The 20,934-nt window shown below is 40.3% G+C and overlaps 1 protein-coding gene across 3 annotated transcripts in view; it reads left to right on the forward strand.

Annotated features, from left to right (window-relative positions):
• Positions 1-20,934, forward strand: part of GRM5 (glutamate metabotropic receptor 5) — a gene marked incomplete at both ends in the record, with an annotated part of 282,842 nt that overhangs the window by 167,966 nt on the left and 93,942 nt on the right. The gene's annotated exons all lie outside the window — the stretch shown is intronic.

Consider the following 20,934-nt stretch of genomic DNA (forward strand, 5'->3'; position numbering starts at 1 on the left):
TTACATAGTTTACTTTTGATTGTCTACTTTTCATTCAGTCTTCTTTCAGGTTGAACTACAGGTACAAACCTGTATGGACACTCAGCTCTGTGATGCAGAATCTTTGGGATTTTTTCTCAAGAAGTTTTATTATTTTTCAGCTATTCCCTTCATCCCCCTCATTCATGACTCTGTGTTACAGAACAGTATCTCCACATAGGGTATAAGACCCTAGCAAAGCTACCACGGCATTAATTTCTCCCATAGCCACGACTGATAGAAGGTCTCTATAGAGAAACCTGCCTCAAGAAAAGGTGGGTTCTGTATTTATTAGCACTTGACTTCTGCACTGAGGAAGGTCGGGGGAAACACACAGGAATATCTGATTTACTTCGCTGAAATATACAATAATACAGATTTTCTCCCCCTCTCTCCCTAGAGTGATAAACCAGGAATTACCCATCTTTGTAAGTAAAGGGAAGCAAACCTACTGGAGAGGAAGCACAGACACTTTCAATCTGGTGTCTTAATGTTCTGGAAAAGTTGTGGAAGGAACTGATTTGATTCCATCAAAAAGTGATTGCACTCCTTCAGTGCAGGAAATCTCACTACAGGTCAAGAGAGTATTTTAAAGAGGAGGATTGTCTGTGACATACATTCTGATGGTTTCATCAGGAATTTCTGTGCAGTCAGCATAAGCTCACGTTCTATTGGATCTGGAATGGGTCATGCCTTTCCCAGCAAGAAACTTCTCCATCAGACCTGGATTTCAGTGGCATGAAGTGAATGTCAGAGTTTGAGTCTGAACCAAATCCTCTTGACAGCCTTTTAAGCAAAATTATATTTATTCAAAAAGGTAACATTTCATGATCATTATCTTTTCTTAAAACTGTCACTGGGGTTTTTGGCTGCCACCAAGGTAAAATAATCATTTTTTTTAAAACCTCTTTTCATATGTAGTGATGTTATCTTGGACTTTTTTGTAGTACCTCATGGGTTACTAATCAGTTCCTTAAATATTGAAATGCCATGAGCTAGCTATTTTTTAACAGATACGATGCTACTTCTGTCATTAAAGATCACTGAAGCAGAGTATAACACATTTCAGGTTTCTCCTGGTCAATTTTGGCTTTCCATAGGTCTTCTATTCAGGAAAAGAAAAGAAGAAAAAAAAAAAAAAGAAAGAAAAAAATGAAAAGAAAAAAGAAAAAAGGAAAAAGATAAGCTAAGCCTTTGAAATATCAGAAACCACTGCCCTACAGTAGCAACAGCAATTGTTTTTGAAGAGGAAATATATTGGCTTTTCTTCTGGTTGGAGAAATAATGAAATAATTGCAGTCTTTGTTCCAGACTATCACAATAAAATAAATAGTATGAGAATGGTCATCGGAGTGCAGGCTTATCCTTTGGTACCTCATTTAAAAATCATGCAGAACTACAGATGCAAGAGGAATAACCATGAGCCGGAATAGAAAGAGCCATATGCCACTAGAATACAGGTTGGATACATAGACTATTTTGTTGCTTTTTCTTGTTGCCATACTAGTACTGCCAATGCCAATAACAATAACAATTTACATTTGTATAATCACTCTTATTCCAAAACACATGGCAAATCATAGGTCAAATTATGCTTCTGGTTATATGGCTTAGTAAAAGCACAGATGCTTCCGTTCCAGAGTTGCACTAGTGCCATAAGAGCAATTTTATCCTTAATCTTCACAAAGAATGAAGTGTTAATATGAAACCCTCTTTTGATTGGGAAGTAGTGTGGAAATACAGAATAGAAAACATATACTTTTGTCAGTACTTAAAAAAAACATTTGAAAATCTTACATAAAAATTGTTCCTTTAAAAATGTGTTTCATCTCTGGAGAGGTTATAGCAAAAAGCTAAAATTTGTTACTTCCTCAGTGACTTGCATCACAAAGCTAGCAGTGCAACCTTCTCCAAAGACTGAATGGTACAGGCATATAAAGAGCTCCTACAAGTAAAAAATAGAAATATGGTAATAACATAAGCACTATTTAAGTTAACTACCTGCCAAAAACTTAGTGAAGACAACCCTCAGAGGCATCCTGAGAGACGTTGAAGACTTGCCTTGGGTTATTCAAGAACATTTCCTTGTGAATCATTCTGAATCAGCACATTTTCTGGACATCCCAACCTATTCAAGCAGCAAGCACTTGAACTTTTTTCACTGACTGTCTGAAGACCTGTTGCAAAGTACAATGTCATTTTGCTTCCTCCACAGTTGGCAGAATTTCTATATCTGGGCTCTCAGCCTGGATTTTGCCAGAGCATGCGGTAAATCTCGCCAATGGCTTTTGGGGTATATAGACGAAAATGATCTTTTCTTTCAGATTGCATCAGATTTTGTTTCTGCCCTGTATCCATCTTGCTATCAGAGAAAAAGAGACAAGCTGACCAAAAGGTAATGCTTCTTCTTATAAGAATTTTTCCTGTAATGATCCCCAAGCCAAATGCATTTTCCTGTGAAAATGGAATGTGTGTCCAGCTGAGTGATTACAGATCAAAACACCGGCTTCTTTAATGTGGGAAAACCTCCAAGCCTGGAAGACCAGTGTTCTCAAATGCTGATTCAGAGCAGATAATTTCTACACTAGATATTTCTGGAACTGGAAGACCTGGGTGCTCTCTATTTTAGGACAACACATCAAATACTACTGCATAATCCCAGAGTATAGCTTTACGTACCATACCATCATAAAAATAAAACCAAAACAAATATTTCTTTCTGGATGTTCTGGACCTTTCTAAAAGGAAGTCAAAAACCAGAGCACAGAAGGTTCATCCTTCAATTCACTCGAAGACATGATTCTTCATGTTATTACACCAATTTAGTGCTATCATAACTTGAAATCAACAGATATGTGAAAATCCTGTTTTAGGTAAATTATAAAATATAGCAGAATATTAAATCTATAATAATAAATGGAGTAAGAATTGGGAAAAGGAGAAAATTAGATCATCAGAACCCTGATGATGAGACCCAAGAAAACCCTGCAGAGTTCACTTTCAAATTCTTACTTTTTAATAAGCCTAACAATGTCATACAGTGCTATGACTTGTCTATGCATTTAAGTTTGCTTCTAACTGGCTGTGAGAGCATGATCTTTTTGACTTGCTTTCTTTCATTTAATAGTGGTTATGTAATTGTTATTGATCCGCACCTGAATCAAAGCAACATCTTCACTTTTTCTCAGAAAGTAGATGTCCATGGCTGGGAATCTTACCTAAACAGAGCATTAAATAATGTGTCTATGGTGGAAATGTTATTAGTTAGATATCCTGTATAAAGAACTCTTCTTGATGACAAAATTAATAATTATATCTTAAGCACCCTAGCATGGGGCACAGAGAGGACACAGGAAAAAGTGCTGTCTATCCTGAACGTGACCAGCTTGTACTCTAGGATTCAAAGCCATGAAAGTCTCTAACGTTGCTCTACTTACCCATAGAGATATAGCCCCATAGGTAACATATAATGATAACAAGGTGTTAGAGACAGTCTTTGTGACTCTCCAGTTTCTCTGTTATGTTATTGAAGAGGATACTCCTATTATTTGGAAAACTACTCCTTAGCTGGCTTCAGTTGAGGAAAGTCCTGCAGCAAACTCTCAGCACACTGAACAGGGTTGAAGAAAGAACATTTGCCACAGAGGTGAATAAAACACAATATGGAATAAAACAGTAAGATGCCAAAGGTCTAAGTATTTGCTTCTTTTCCTGCATTTCTGTCATCTGCAGCTACGGCCCACCACCTGTTCACATACAGCTGCCTTCACCTGCATTTAGACTAGCATTCAAAATTATCTCAGAAATGCAAACTGAACAACCACATTTTCAGGTTATGCCACAGGAGTGACCTGGAAGTCAGGCAGTAAAGCTGAAATAGGGTTAGAGTTCAAATAAGTTGTACAAAACTATAAATTGCCAATTGCTCTCCTTTTCAATGAATGATAGAACCAGCAAGTTTTTATTTTTCTCCTTTTTTTAAGCAAACCAAAAGTCAAATTTTTGATAACCTTACTTATTGGCAGAGTTGTAAAGCATTTAAGATAGATACATCTGGATGTACACCAGTAATTAGAACCTCTCACTAGGTTTTATATTGGTTGCATAGAAATAGATACCGTTTGCAGCTTCAGCTGAGATATGAAACTTATAAAGAGTCCCAGTGACAGCTCCAGAAAGTGCTCAGCATGGGCAGAGCTGTAGGATACAATCTGCATTAACTCTTGTAAAGGCCCATGAAACCGCAGTGCAGGAATACATTAACAGAAGGCGAACATCTTGTCCTATTTCACTGCCTACACTGGCACTTCAAGCACCAAGGAACTACCAATTATTTTAATTATCTTCTCTCTGCTAACAAAAGTGCTTGACTTCTTAGGTTTTTGAAGATCTTTTTTTCTGGAAGAGAGATACTTTGTAAACGGAGATACTAGTCCAGGACAGATTCTGATGTTTTTACTCACACCAAATAGTAAATTGCTCTGGAAGTAGTTCTGCTAATTATGACAGAGAAAGTTTTGTTAGGAAGCAGCAGGAAACACTTCAGGCACGTTCTCTGAATTAATCAAGGAAGAAGGTAGAATCTCTTTGTATGTCAGGAGAAACATACAAAAACTTACTGTTTAAAAAGTATCTTTCAATTAAGAACATATTTCAAGTACTACACCTGTTTGAAAAAGACTTTTGAGCAAAATACTTCTGTCAGGAACAAGAACGAGGCTTGTAAGATCTTAATGATTCTATGATTCTATCTGCTCAGGTGTGTAAGGAAATAGAAATAGTAAGTGGACTTCAATCTTTTTGGCTATTGACATAGTAGCACTTTACTACTATATTTGGATACATAAGAAATCAAATGCTGGTTTCCTGATTAATCCTTTGTTAGAAAGATAAGCTTCTTAATGCAAAAAAGCTGTGGAGTGCGCTGCCTGATGTGTGAATGTTGTGAGTCTTGGGAGGGGCTGGGGTTTTGCCCTGTTTGTAGAACTTGGATGAAGCTCTTGTTGTTGCATCAGTAACAGACTCCATGTTTTTCGGTACACAGAGATGACCTGAAATAATGTCATGCCCTATAAAAGTTAAATCCACAGGTTTTGGCTTCTGTTTCTTGATGAAGTAGATGTAAATGACAAAATGTTGAAGACCACATGCAGCAAAATCATCTTCAAGCAATGTCAAACTTAGGCAATGATAGCAAAGATCTTCCATATTACTGTGATCTGCTGCAGTGTTGAACCAAGAATATTGATCTAAGGTAGCTGTGGGTATTACGCTCCTTATCCTTCTGAAGGAAACAGTAAAGAAGTCCAAGCCTGCTCCTGCTTAGGAAGAGAAGATGTGCAGGATGTTAGCAAAACGGAAGTTGTCAGAGATTAAGGCAGAGCACTGAAAGCTAGAAGAAACTCAGGATGGATAGGGACAGAAGTCTGTTCTTTTGGCTGTTAAAATATCTGTGATAACACAGGCATTTCACATGCACATATGCATACACACTCTGATTTTGATGAACTTTCTTGATCAACTACTACTTTTAGAGACAGGTTTTCACTGAAAAGTTTATGACTTGACTTCACTTAGCTTGATGAGGCCTTAGATTTGGGACTTCAGTTCCTTATGTATTTGTATTATGTATTAACAAACTAATGCTCTGGTTCTATATTTTGATTACAAATATCCCTGAAGTACAAATCGTTTCAGAACTCATATTTTAGTCCCTGTTCATTGATAAGTGGATTATTATTAAAGACAGTCAAAAAGCTGTTACTGTCGTCTGGGGAATGCTAATAGCATAGTAAGTATTTTTGCACTGAATTGGGATAGGAAACCAAAATACAACACTCTTTCATAAAATGGAATCTCAGATGAGGAAAAAGTAGATTTGGAAACACTGGGAAGGCCATGTATACAGAGGCATTAATTGGGTTTAGTATTTATTAATCCCATGTGCATATCAGGAGGGCTGTAATTGTGCCAATGGTTTGGTGAATTCATCTTGCTCCAGTCTGGATCACATCATAGTTGAACTAGGAATTTCTAAGTCTGAAGCTGCAAGTAGATATAAATTAGATTAAACTCAATAGTCAGTACCAGTAAAGATTTGCTTTATCTTTGGGTTGGTTGCAGGAGAATATTCACTGATAAGGAGGTAAACATCCTTGTACTAAATGTAACAGACCTCTTTCAAAGACAAATTTTCAGTAAGGCCTGAGTCTGATTGGGATCAAGAATCTGTCTGGGATCAAGAACCTGGAGGGACAAAATAACTGCATTATAGAGAGACATGCAGAATGGTAAATGGGCACATAAGTCCTCAGCACATGAGAATCACGTTTAGTCCATGTATAATATAGTTTGCATTTATATCGATTACTGATGATCCCAGTACAACAACTGGAGGCTAAAGGCTTGAAGTTCTAGTAAAAACACATTGATGCGGTTTAAAGCACTGGTGCATCTTCTGAGTGCACAGCAACGGTTGCCGCCTTTGGCTTCAAAGACGACCTGAAAAAGTTCTGCTTTTGGGACACTTCTAAATTTTTTCATGAATGTTGAAGAGACGGCTGGGGGAACGAGATTGCAGCAGCTTCACTGTTAAGTTGAAAAAAAAAGTTGAAAATCCTGAGAAATAATTTTTGTTTACTTTCTCTGATACGGAAATTGCCTTCTTTCCCAGTAACATGCTTAGGATCCTAAATAAGTGTTATTTTTCTTAAATCTCATCTAGATGGACTGGAGTTGGATAAAAGGTCTGGGTAGGACTTTTTAGTAGTTTACAGTCATTAAAGTAATGGCTAAGATATGGCTGACCTCATAATAAAAGACAACTGAAAATGACCATAAGAGGCCAATAAGTGCCTCATTTTCTCCATTGTCTCCAAGGAGGTCTGGGTGACTAGCTCAGTTGTAGGCATACACTTTGCAATGTCTAGAGTTAAATGCAATGAATTTCAAGGCTTGTTTCTGCCCATAATCATATAGTAACTTCAGATGGCTGCATTTAGGATATCCAAGACATCTCCATGGGGCTGGCAAACACCCATGGGAGATCTGCACTCTGTAGGGGTGGTTGGAGGCTGGTCAGGATACATTAAAGCACATAAAATACTCCACTAATGTGGAGGTAAATTAATCATTCTCTTGCGGTCTCATCTATGAAATGATCTGGAATCCCTAAACTGGGAAAGGTTTAAACATCTGAGAGAGAATGTATGTCTGTATCTCCAGCCTAACACAAACACGTATTGTTCACAAAGGCTGTTCACTAAGAGCCCTGCAAAACCTCTTTCACATATTCCATATTTAGACTCATCTCTTATTTGCAGATTGAATTCATAAGTGTACTGTATTTACACACAAATATTATACACTTACAGAGTTGCACTATTACAGAAGTTTCATGGACATCAGCAGCCTTTAGAACAGACATGTTTCAAGTGGAGATCAATACACCATGGTTAGTGATGCCAGGAGATGTGACACATATCTCACTTTTCTGGGCTTTCTAAGCAGAGCACAGCTGGATGAGAGGTACACTTTATAAATTCAGTTCCTTTGGCATGTCCTCCTAAGCCAAACTAGCAACACATGTCATTATTGTTACCGTGCTTTTTGTTTTGGCCCATACTAATCCGACTCATCATTATGCTCTCAGCTGGGGAGCCTACCTTAGACACAGAGTCACCATCTGTACAGCCAGTGGGAAATGCAAGATGGCACATGCAAGAAACATCTAGACTAATAAAGGAGGTTAGGGACCATTCCCTGGTTTTGAGACTTACTGGACTGGCACAACTTGTGTAAACACAGACCAGCTATCTTCTCTCCCCAAACAGCGTGGCAACAACTAAATTGCTTGCTGGAATGGGCTAGAGTAAACCATACCTATAGACTGTCTATGCTGGATAACAGTGCTGGTTGGCATGGGCTAAAATTGTACCAACATACATATTAACATTTAAGCAGTATGGATGGTTCTCACCTCTCTTACTTACCCGTGTAAATACAGCTATAGAGGATAAATATAGCTATAGACGATAACAACCATTGGCTTTCAAGGTACCTATGTTTCAACTCTTGAGTTACAGCTTTGATGTATTTCTGAAGGATTTTTAGATTTGTTACATATGTTCCTCTAAACAGTTGAAGTTCATGTCATAGGGTATTTTAGCAAGAAGACATAAAATACCAGCAGGGAAAAGGAAAGATAAACAAATGTCCTATCACCTGATGAACCAGCCTGAAGAATCATTCTTTAATAATCCTTTTATTTTTAAGTCAGGTAATTTCTATATTCATGGAGGAGCTATACATACACACATACAGCTACATCACAATATGATGGGTGAACAATTAGCTGAAGGGTCACGCTTGGAGAGTTGTAGTAAATGGGATAACATCTGGTTGGTGGCTAGTAACTAGTAGTGTTCCCCAAGACTCTATCAGGAAGAAAGTTAACTCCATCCCAGCTAAAGCCAGGACAAGGGCCCGTTTTCTTCAATGGTTTTATCAATGACCGGGACACAGGAGTTAAATGCACGCTAAGTTTGCTGCTGATACAAATTAGGAGGAGCCACTGATTCCCTTGAGGTTAGAGAGATCTTGATAAATTAGAGTGTTGGGCAATCACCAACCCTATGAAATTTAACAAAAACAAGTTTCAGATTCTGCACCTGGGACAGTGTAATCCTGGATGTACGTGTAGACTCAGGGACAAGCAGCTGGAGTGCAGTCCTGCAGAAAGAGGTCTAAGGGATTGATGGTAAATTCAATATGAGTCAGCAATGTGTTCTGGTGGCCAAAAGGGCTGACCATATCCTGGGATGCATTAAGCACAGTATAGCTAACTGGTCAAAAGAAGTCATTGTGCCAATATACCCAGCATTGGTGCGGTCTCAGTGTGCAGTACAGTGTGCAGTTTTGCGCTCCAAAATGTAAGAAAGTTATAAAAATATTAGAGTGTGTCCAAAGGAAAGCAACAAAGATGGTGAAAGGACCAGAGGGCATGACTTAGGAGGAGTGGCTGAGGGTACTACGCTTGTTTGATTTAGACAAGAGGAGACTGTCTGAGGGATGACCTCATTGCTGTCTACAACTTTCTCATTAGGGGAAGTAGATAGGGAAGAGCTGATGTCTTCTCTTTGGTGTCCATTGACAGGACATGAGAGAACAGCTTAAAACTGCATCCGGGAAGTTCATATTGGATACTAAGAAAAAGTTCTTCAGTGTGAGGTTCGTCAAACACTGCAAGAAGCTCCCCAGGGAAGTAGCCATTGCCCCAAGTCTGCTGGTTAAAAAGGGTTTGGACAACACTTTCAGAACATATCATAGAATCATAGAACCTTTGGGTCGGAAGGGACCTTTAAAGGTCATCTAGTCCAACCTCTCTGCAATGAGCAGGGACAGACATATGACTTAAATTTTAGGTTGCCCTGTGTAGAGTGAGGAGTGGGACTTTGTGGTCCTTGTGAGTCCCTTCCGTCTCAGAATATTCTATGACTCTACGATTTTATGAATCTAATATATATGGTTCCACAATATATTGGGTTTATGTAGCAAGGTGTTGGTCATTGGTGGGATGCTTCTGGAGAAGCTGCTAGAAGCTTTCCCTATGTCCAATAGAGCCAATGCAGTTGGCTTCAAGATGGACCTGCTGCCAGCCAAAGTCAAGCCCATCAGCGACGGTGCTAGCACTTCTGGGGTAACAGAGTTAAGAAGGGGGAAAAAAACCAGCATGCAGCAGTTTGAATCCGGAGAGAGGAGTGAGAACATGTGAAAACGCTTCTGCAGACACCAGACACTGCAAGGCCAGTGAAGAAGGAGGGGCAGGAGGGCTCCAGGCGCCGGAGCAGAGGGTCCCCGGCAGCCCCTGGGGAAGCCCCCGGGGAGGCCGGCTGTGCCCCTGCGGCCATGAAGCTCCACGGGGGAGCAGATCTGCACCCGCACCCGGGGAAGGCCCACGCCGGAGCAGGGGGATGCCCGAAGGAGGCCGTGACCCCGTGGGCAGCCCGCGCTGGGGCCGGCTCCTGGCAGGGCCTGTGGCCCCGTGGGGAGAGAGAGGAGCCCCGGCTGGAGCGGGTTTGCTGGCAGGACCTGGGACCCCGCGGGGGCCAGGCTGGAGCAGCCTGTTCCTGAAGGACGGCACCCGTGGGGGGACCCGGGCTGGAGCAGCCTGTTCCTGAAGGACGGCACCCGTGGGGGGCCCAGGCTGGAGCAGCCTGTTCCTGAAGGACGGCACCCGTGGGGGGGCCCAGGCTGGAGCAGCTCGTGAAGAACTGCAGCCCGTGGGAAGGACTCACGCTGGAGAAGTCCGTGGAGGACTGTCTGCCATGGGAGGGACCCCAGGCTGGAGCAGGGCAGAGGGTGAGGAGTCCTCCCCCTGAGGAGGAAGGAGCGGCAGAGACCAGGTGTGATGAACTGACCACAACCCCCATTCCCCGTCCCCCTGCGCCGCTCGGGGGGAGGAGGGAGAGAAATGGGGAGTGAAGTTGAGCCCGGGAAGAAGGGAGGGGTGGGGGGAGGGGGGGTTAAGATTTGGTCTTATTTCTTATTATTCTACTCTGATTTAATTGGCAACAAATTAAACTCCTTTCCTCAAGTGGAGCCTGTTTTGCCCGTGACAGTAACTGGTGAGTGATGTCTCCCTGCCCTTATCTCGACCCAGGAGCCTTTCGTTATACCTTCTCTCCCCTGTCCAGCTGAGGAGGGCAGTGACAGAGCGGCTGTGGTGGGCTCCTGGCACCTGCCCAGAGTCAACCCACCACACACAGTAAGCTCAGGGTATCATATTCTATTAGTTTAAAATAATCTCATTTTCATTTACATAAAGTTAAATCATAATGTTACCTATACTCAATCATATCTGTGTTTTAAAGTCAAAACAATTGATAAATATTTTTAAAGGAAAACTGTGTTAAACCGACGCATCACAAAGTTTATTACTCAAACGGCTGGTTATTACGAGCCATTTGAGTAATAAGTAACAGAATGGTTATTACCATTCTTTCTCCATCTCAAAGAAAAATTATTGTAATTTCCATCTGCTTTGAATACATCTGGTTCAGCAGGCTTTTGTTTTTTCAAATCTAAATTCCTTTTTCCCCCCCATATTCAAAGAAAACAAGTAAACTTTTGTGTTTGGGCAGCACTGCATGAGAGTTAAGGGAAGATTAGAGGTGATTACTCTACTTTTCTGAAGGTTTTCCTTGAGATGTCATAGAATAGTAACATATAAAGCACAGTTTCCCTGGGCAACTGGATACTCAATTGAAAATTTTAATGCATAAGCCCTATACCTGCAACCCAAACTTTCTAAGACAGTACAGAGATATTAGCAAAACAATGATTTTAAAATGTCATTTTGGGAAAGACTGAAACAGAAATGTCATCCTGACCTGTAGAACTTGGGGAAAAAATTTTGCTTGTGTGGTTTGGCATTTTTCATCATGTATCTGCCTCTGAGCAGGAACAGTAGGAGCTTTTTCATTGTTGTTTCTTTGAGGTTTTTTGTGCACATGTTGTAGTATGACTTGAGTTGCCCTGGTTCTGTTTCAGGCAGGCAGTTTCGTGCACTGGTAATGTGTAAAAAGTCAAACTGGCCCACTGCCAGCATGCGAGTCTCATATTCAGATCACATGCACTGTTATACTACACTACTGCTGGTACATCTCCCTTCACTGTGACTGTAAGTATATTGTTTCTCATCCGTATGTTGCTACATACTCCATTCCTGTCAGTCCTATTTCTTTGTTTGATATAGTCTGTGTCTCTTTCTGTGCCTCTGATGTTCTTCCTTTCTTACTTGTCTTTCCCATTTTTGTTTCCTTTTCCCCCTTTTTTCCTCTCCCTTCTCACACAGCTTTCAGAAAGGAGTGTGGTTAATACATATCTGTCCTAAGATGTGGAAAAATTTAGAGATGGATACCTGTCCTCTCAGCTCATGCTCTCAGGTGGGCGGTGCTGGATGTGGATCTGGTCACCTAAATCTCACGTGAAGACTACCCATTACATCTTGACTTTCATATTCCCTACTTCTTTTTACTGTGGGCACCTCTCTATGGCAATAATCATCTTGAAAAACAGTTCTTCCCACTTTGCTTCATACTTCCTCAGTCATGCTCAAATCCAGAAGACCCCCCTCCACTATGTGTTAGGATTCCAGTCCCTGCTGGTTTGCAAAGTGGAGGTTATTTCCAGCAGCCTGACTGCACGTAGCTCAGCAGTAGCTGACTACTGAACAGAAGTGTCATATGGCAAACCATTTCTCTCTGGTAGTCTACTGTCTGTGATTTGAATGGCATCGTACCGTCTGCAAGATAGGACAGGAGCAAAAATCCAGTGGCCAAATGTCCCTTAAAACTGCAAATATTCCCACGTGGGTACCTGCCTCAGCCTCCCAAATAGCTTAAAGCAAAGCAGTGTTTTCCCTGTTTTTTGCCCACTGAACTGCTCAGATTCAAGTTAGCTGGCACACTGATTTGAACCTACAGGAACTTTGAGAAGAATCATAGAATCTTAGGGTTGGAAGGGATCTTTAAAGGTTATCTAGTCCAACCCCCCTGCAGTGAGCAGGGAATCTTCAACTAGAGCAGGTTGCTCAGAGCCCCGTCCAACCTGACCTGGAATGGTTCCAGGGATGGGGCATCTACCACCTCTCTGGGCAACCTGGGCCAGTGTTTCACCACCCTCATCAGCAAAAACTTCTTCCTTAGGTCTAGTCTGAATCTGCCCTCTTTCAGTTTAAAATCCTTACCACTTGTCCCATCGCAACAGGCCCTGCTAAAATGTCTGTCCCTATCTTTCTTATAAGCCCCCTTTAAGTACTGGAAGGCTGCAATAAAGTGTCCCCAGAGCCTTCTCTTCTCCAGGGAGATCTTATTGCAGCCTTTCAATACTTAAAGGGGGCTTATAAGAAAGATGGATAGAGACTTTTATCAAGGCCTTTAATGATAGGACAAGGGGCAATAATTTTAAACTGAAAGAGGGTAGATTTCAACTAGACATGAAGGAGAAATTTTTTATGATGAGGGTGGTGAAACACAGGAACAAGTTGCCCATAAAAGTTGTGGATGCTCTATGTTCAAGGTCAGGTTGGATGGGACTTTGAACAACCTGATCTAGTTGGTGATATCCCTGATCATTTCAGGGGGGTTGGACAAGATGATCTTTAAAGGTCCCAAAACCTGTTGTTTTCACCTTGAACATCATCAGGCTTCTTGACTGGAAAGGAGCATGTTGCAATATAAGTAAAAGAGGGCAATGATTGACACTTATTCAGAGACTCCATAAAGATCTTAACATCTGGACACAGCAGAGGGAATTATATATATGCAGATATCCCCAATGTAACTATGAAATGGATAAACTATCTGATGAACACAGATCCTTGTTCTGTCACCGGGTTCTTGAGAGTCATGTTCAGAGAGCCTCGTGATGCCATCAGAAGGTCCAGTTTTCCAGATTTCAACACCAGAATCACTTCTTACAGTTACAGGATGTCCCTGTGCTGCTGTGACACATCTGAGGCTTGGGCAAGAGTCGTTTAAGAATAAAAGAGACGGAAACAAATGTCTGAATGGAAGACACTGAGTTAACGTGGAGAAAAAAGTATTATTCAGCAGATTCATTAATATAGCCTTAGCTAAGAAATGCTTTGCTATATACACCAACCATTATAAATATCTTACTTTATATATGCAAGACTGTAGGAGTGTTTGCAGGATAAAATAGAAGTACCTTATGCACTGCTGAAATAGAGTAACAGCTTTGCTTTCTCTTTGAAAGAAATCTAATCACTTTTACCATTATGCTGTCTTTACTTCTTTTACAAGGTGATAGCCAAAGAAATTAATTCATTTTTGGAACCCTGGAAGAACAGAAGATGATTGGAGTTTATATAAGTAATTCTCTAAATGAGCAGTTTCTTAACCTTAGAACAAGAACACGATGACATCAAATCTGAGAGTTCAGTACAAGGTCCCTTGCCTTTGATTTATCTGGGAAAAGAGCATCTGTAACTGAATAATACTTCAGAAGACAAAACGAATAAGAACCTAGTTTTGAAATCTTTTTGAGTACTGTAATCTGTAGATCTTTAGAAAGCACCTGAAAATCACCACTGTACAGCAAGTCATTGTTGTTAGGATGACTTTGTGGATAATTTAAAATGAAGTGTTAAATCCTGGGCTGGTTGACACATCATAAAAAAATCGCACTGTGGATTGTTTGTCACAGAAAAAGATCATAGTGGCTTCTTTTAATGTGTGGATTTGGGGCAAAGGGGTGGGTTTGGCTCCAGGAATCAGTAGACAGAGAAGAATTTCCTTTCTACAATAGAATTTTTTTGAGGAAAAGCATTCAAACTCTGCATGTGCCTACACACATAGGCGATTTGTGTATAGATTTTAAACACTTGCCTCTCTCCTTTTGAGCTGTCAGGGTGCTGGGGGAATGGTAGTTATAGGCTCCATAACACTTTGTAGTAGCACAAAAGTGCTCTGCAGCACAAAAAATGAACCACCATATCCTTTCTCTGCGTTGCCCTCATTCCTACACTAGTGCTGGTCACCTTTAACCAGTCTTACCAAGAAAATATTTGTGAATGAAGGAGAGTGGAGAAGTCACCCTGCCTCCACCATCCTTCCTCTCTTCACCATTCTCACACAACTTCCCCCAGCAACTGAAGCACAAGGAAAGAAGGAAGTGTGGAGTGGGACAGGCACACAGCTGGCAGAGTCATCAGTTTCGGTTATGAGGGTTATAAGACTAGGTATTTCTTATATGACCTACATGACTGGCTCTCTTCCAAAGTAATACAATGGTAAAGCTTTGGGAGCGTTACCAAAGACTTTAGCAAAACCACTGACGTTTGTTTTTCTGGAAGACTGGGTATACGTGGTTATATGTGTAGAAAATCTAAGATAAAATCAGATACTTTCAACTACTTAAAACATTATACGGTGATGGACAGAACTTCTAAAATGAATCAAGGTCTTAAAAATATTGAAAGTGCATGTCATGAGTAGATTCACCTCTGCTACCTTAGAAATGAGATGGTTTCAGCTAGTCCCCTTGGACCAGATGTAGAGTATCATTTCTGTTTTAGTGTAATTGTTCCCAGCAGGTTTTTTTAGGGTTGTTATGGTTGGATATTTTTTCCATTTCTGTCCAATGACTAGTAAGGGAGTGATTAATCAGACATTGACATCTATTTTGTAGACATTGACTTGCCACGTTAGTCCTAGCTCACCTTTTCTTTGATGTGCCTATACTGATGTCCTTGGGACCATTAATTGCATGAGCAAGGCTTAATGGAGTGAGACACAAAATTAGACACTAGAGACAATACTCTCCAAAGGTGTAAATCAGCACCATTTCAGTGACATTGATGGGACAATATCATTGCTCCAAAGTACAGTAACGTTAGTTTGCATAAGGCAATAAATATTAAGTAAATCATGGGAAAGATTAAGAAAAAAATATCTGTATCTCTCTTGTGTGTACTAAAGCAGGTTTCAAATTAAATGGACAATTTTATGGAATAAATATTCGTCCACTAGAAGACAGAATTGGACTGCAAATGCATATTATATAATGTAAGCTCACAAATAGCTGTCAGATAATACCTTTGACTGCATCTGTCAATTCGAGTTTTGCAATTCATGGGCTGATTATGACTTTACCAAGTTACTTAGCTACCAGCAAGTCATCCAGACCCCAGGTTTGTGTGCAAGTGTGTACATGTTTATTGCAGATATCCAGGACATCCTCACAGAGCCAGAATATGTGACACAGGATTTACTGATTCGTACTAAAGCAGCAGTTGCAACATGGGTAAGATAAACTTGGGCATCACAATGGGACTAGATGCTTATAATTAGGCAAATGAATCCTTGCCCTGTGGATGTGTATTTAGGAGAATATGAAAGAAAATTTAAAGTGTTTCAGGGCACTGCTTTACTCCTTATCCCTCCCAGAGTCTCACTTAGTATGAACGTCTAGCCTTTCCCGTCACCAAGAGATGACCTAGATGCAAAAGGTCTACTTTATTTCAGATCTGTCTTATTATCCTGCCTGGCCCTCAGCAGTCATTCCTCACTGGCACAGGTTTCCTGCCGTCCCCATACTGTATCTGCGACTCCTATGAGGGTGGGTTGTAGAGCATTTAAAAAAGCTCTAGACATTTATGTCAAGTGTCCCCACTACTATTTTTCTGGACAGAAATCATGCAAGTCTTAGATGAGCCACTAAATTCTCAAGCCTTGTTTAACACTGGTCAGGAATATACTTACTGTATTGTGAGAACTGTTGAAATTGCATAAAACTTTCCGTTTGTTTTCAAATCTGAAAAGGAGAGAAGCACATTTTCCTCCAAGTGGGTGGTACTGCACCAACAGCCTTGTCTGATTCAGGCAAGTCCCTGAATCCTAAGCCTACTGACTACCACAGAAAAAGTACAGAGGATAACCAATTTCTCTGGAAAGACCTATTTCTATTAACAAAGTATGAAATATTGATTGTACATGATAACAGCCTCCCACATGAGTACTATAGACACTTGACTATAAAATCAGCCTGACTCAGGCTGATTAATTGTCCCTTTCTGGGGCAATTAATATGTAAAGGGTTTTTGTGTGAAACAATCCCAGGAACGGAGATCTTTAGTCAGACTGCAATGGAGTTACCAGGGCATTTGTACTTGATATGCAAGAAAAGAACCTTGAGTTTCTAGTCTAAATCAAGAACAGAGACTTGAACCACAACGTCCCATATCTGGGGAGGGTGCCCTCGACATTGCTTACGTTAAGGCAAAGAAGAAGCTCTCTTTGTCTCTGACCTGAGCACTGGAAGCCAACAAACCTTTCCTGTTTAAATTGAGACAGGAAAAGACTTCCCAAAGAAAGCCTGATTCAGATGAATCATCTATAGAGTTTTGCTGGAAAATTACCAAGCATCTTATCCTTGTGTATCAAATGAGATGATTACCTTGGCAGGTTGCCTTGCTTCCTGTACTGATATTTTCTGCTCCCTCTGGGAGCAGTGACAGGGATAACCAGTGACCAGCCAGTGTCCCAGGGTAAAAAAAGGGATCCTGAAATCTTAAAAATTGAAACCAGTCAGACTGTCATTAGGAAGTCTTGCTTGCAAAGTGCGTTTGCGTCTTTCAGATGAGTATAGTCACCTGGCTAGCCAAAATTTTTTTAATCTGTTTGTATTTCTTGTGGTTTTTTCAAAGTGAAATCAATGAATTGACAAAGGAAAGCTTTATATTTTGATTCTGTAATAGCTGTTTACTGACCAATACACAAACAGTGGTCATAAAATTACCTTATCTTTATTCTTACAAGGATACGTATCCCTTGCTATCACACAACACCCTTTTCTATCAACATGCTTAAATTATGAAATAACCATTATTGTTACGGAAGGAAGTGCATAGCTAAAAAAATACATGAGGTCAGAACACTTCAAATAACAGACAGAAGTGAACAATTTATCAGAGTACATATAATATAAATATCTAAAGCCAACAGACAGGAATGGAAAGAGAAAACTCAGGAAACCTAAGTAAAGTTTAAAACCATGTTTCAGTTAGAAATCTGCTTTATCTGTATACCTATGACCAGTTGCCCCAAGACAATTATTTTACAGTCATATTTTCATATCTTACACAAAAACTGCTTTGCTTTCTCTTTGCTTTGGAAGCAGCATGTCAGAACAATATTGGCAAATTGACAAGAATGGCGATATCACTTAATTACATTTGTAGATCTCAGGTGTAAAATCAAAGGAAAGGCACAAGTGAAATTAATTGCTCTACAGTAGAAGCCTGATTTTACAGGATAAATAGCACAGACTAGAGAAAAAGTGATGTCCAATGCACAAACTAATGCCAATACAAACATTTCTGAGAAATAATGGTTTACCGTTCTGATAAGCACAGGTGTTTTCATAATAGCAGCCGGTAAAACAATCTGAGACAGAAATGAAATTTAAAATTGATGATCTCCTTTGAACATTGCAGCTCAAAGCATGAAAGCTGTGTATCCCTGTGCCCACTCTGTTTCGATATGAAATCCAGCTGGGCTAAGCTTTCTCTGAGCGAGCTGTCCCTATAATCCACTCAGATGGCTACACTCATAAAACAAATGAGGATTACTAACATCTACTGCAAAATTATGCAGCTTCTGTGGCTTCTAGATTATCTTTTTATTTAAAATACAAATTGTGTTGGTTAAGTAGTAACTTCAGGACCCCCAATATTTGAAACTTAGGTATTTACAGTGTTGTGATGAGCTGGCAGTAAGGAATTTCTATCTAGCTTCCATCCTTTGTGGGGGAAAAGAAGTGCTTTATGTGTGGGGATGTAGAGAGAAGGAAGAGATGTTGCCAAAGTGTCCATGGCATGAACAAAAGTCACACATCTCAGTAAAAGCACAAAGGCCATTTCCAGCAGCTTTTGCTCTCACCACCAAAGCATAAGTAGTAGAACTTGTACTCTCCTTCATGAATGAAAACCCTGTTCCGATCGCATCGGCTGCAATTACGCAAGCGCAGGTGGCAATACCAGATGCGAGCTCTTTAATGCTCTCGGCACTACAGCCCTTTCCCTCCTTAGTGGAGGAATCAGAAGTACCAACATTTCACAGCCCACCAAGCAGCCGCGGTCCTCTGTGCTGTACCCTGGATTAATGGTTGGACTTGATGATCTTGAAGGTACTTTCCAACCTAGCGATTCTGTGATTCTGTGATTCTGTGAGGAGGATGTCTTCTTCAGATCTGCAGAGGCGGCGCAGACCTCTGCTTTGGGTTGATCTCTCACACCTGGTGGCACCGCTGGGTGAATTCTGGCCTGATGAACAGTTCCCAGTGCGTGAGGCTCTGAATTGTAACTCATGAAGAATACTGTAATAGTGAGGGAATTTGTACTTGGTTAACTAAAAGCAGGTTTTTTTAAGCCTGCCCAGAGGTATGGCCAGGCTTTAAAATAGAAGTGTTTGATTCCAGCCATTACTGCAAAGAGGTAACTGTCCTTTGCAACCATTTTGTATACTGGAAGGACTTTAAGCAGGAAAACAGGCATCTTTATCTTCAGCAGTACTTTGGTAGGAGAGGCTCCAGATAAACTGTCAACCTTGGTTTATTCCATAAAGCTTCATGCTACTTTAAACTCCTTCTCTTTCTCTGTATTTTTTGCATACACATTATACCCATATACATGTGAACACATATTGAAAAGATCAATGTTGGAAGGTTAAAAATCAAATAGAAATTTTAAGACATATTCCCTGATTGGCTGGTGATTTACTTTTGCAATTGATGAATACCTGTAACGAAGATCATGTTAACTCACAAAGCAGCTATGTGGCAAAACGCTTTTGCCAGAAAATGAAAGTAATTGAAAATATATAAAACAAACGAATAAGTTTTTAAAGGTACCTGCCCAAATATAAATACTCTTTTCACTTTCTTAATCATATGCCTTAGTGTGCTGGCTTAATCTGTCAAATTAAACAGATTTGACAGGTCTGTTGAATCATTGCTTTTTCTTGATTTTTCCTGGTTGATAGAGCATGTACTAAAATGAGCATAATATTCCTGGCAGTTAAATTTTAATCTCAGCAATTCAATAAATGATGTCTGTCAGGCATCCAGCCTTTTACCTGTTTAGGTCTATGATACATTTCTATCAAAAGAGGTAGGAATATAATTATACTTAGGAAAACAATACTAGAATTCTACCACTTTCCTGGTATTGTTTTTTCCCTTCTTTGCATTATACAAGGGCAACTGAGCATACTTACAGACGTTCACATTTACATTAGACTACAGGCACTACATTTCCATTTTCCTCAGACCATTTATATTTTTGCAAATGCCCGTTGACCAGCTACTCTCTTTAGCCAGTATGTTCTGTCTGTGATAACTAGGTATCCGTCGCTGGCAAGACATACAGTACAACCCCAATCTGTTTTTCTCAAAAGGAATGAGAAAGTAATGAGGTGTATCATCATAAAAGTGAATTGTATTTCAGTGTTACACAGCTTGCTGTAAGCACTGATCTTCCTTTTACCCACTGATTTGCCAGCCTGTTCTTTGTGTCCAGTTTAGTGATAACAGAACAATGGAGCAATGGTAAGCACTGCATTGCACTCACTTCTAGGAGATTTTGTGAACTGCTCGCAGAAGGAGAGGACATTAAGCCAATAAAAACGAAACAGCACTTCTGATTTCATACCACTTGATTGTCATGAAATAACCCCTGCTTCCCATTGCTGTGAGAAGATAAGAAATGAATGTTTAATAGATAGGTACCCTGTGAAAAAGAGAATTTCTTTTTATGCAGAATAAGCAACAGCATCAATTCTTACTGTTAGGTTTTTTTGTCTTTTGTTTCAACTCATTAGATATATCTACATAGCTGTTGATAGAGACAACTGAATCTGTAGTCATGGTCCACAGGTCTTTCATTTAGCATACACAGGGCAGTCACACCTAACTCTTTATTCAACCTGGAGGCATCTGAAGCCTTCAGTTGTGCTCCGATTTATAAATTAGCATATTTATTCTCCACTATGTCTATGATCATGCTTTCCACAGTTGTTATACAGAAGGTAAATCTGAGATTAAGAGTCTGATCTGGGGGAAGACCAAACTAATTAATTGGTCGTGAAAGCAGTTGATGTCCATCTGAGGCCACTAGCAGAACCAGCAGCTTTGGCCAGCTAGCCCTCTGATGCAAAGGTGGAAATGCTAGGTCTACATCCATGACTGAGGAGACTGGGCTTCACAAAACTGTGTCTACTTCATTTTGGGGCAGTGTTTAGGCTGGCCTATGCTGTGACAGTGTCATGGATATAAAATCCAGGATAGAAAGGTCTGGGTTAAAAGCATGTTACCCCAGATAAACTGGCCTGGCTT

The sequence above is a fragment of the Phaethon aethereus genome, assembly GCF_964289735.1.
Source record: "Phaethon aethereus genome assembly, chromosome: 1".
Taxonomy (NCBI): Eukaryota; Metazoa; Chordata; class Aves; order Phaethontiformes; family Phaethontidae; genus Phaethon; species Phaethon aethereus.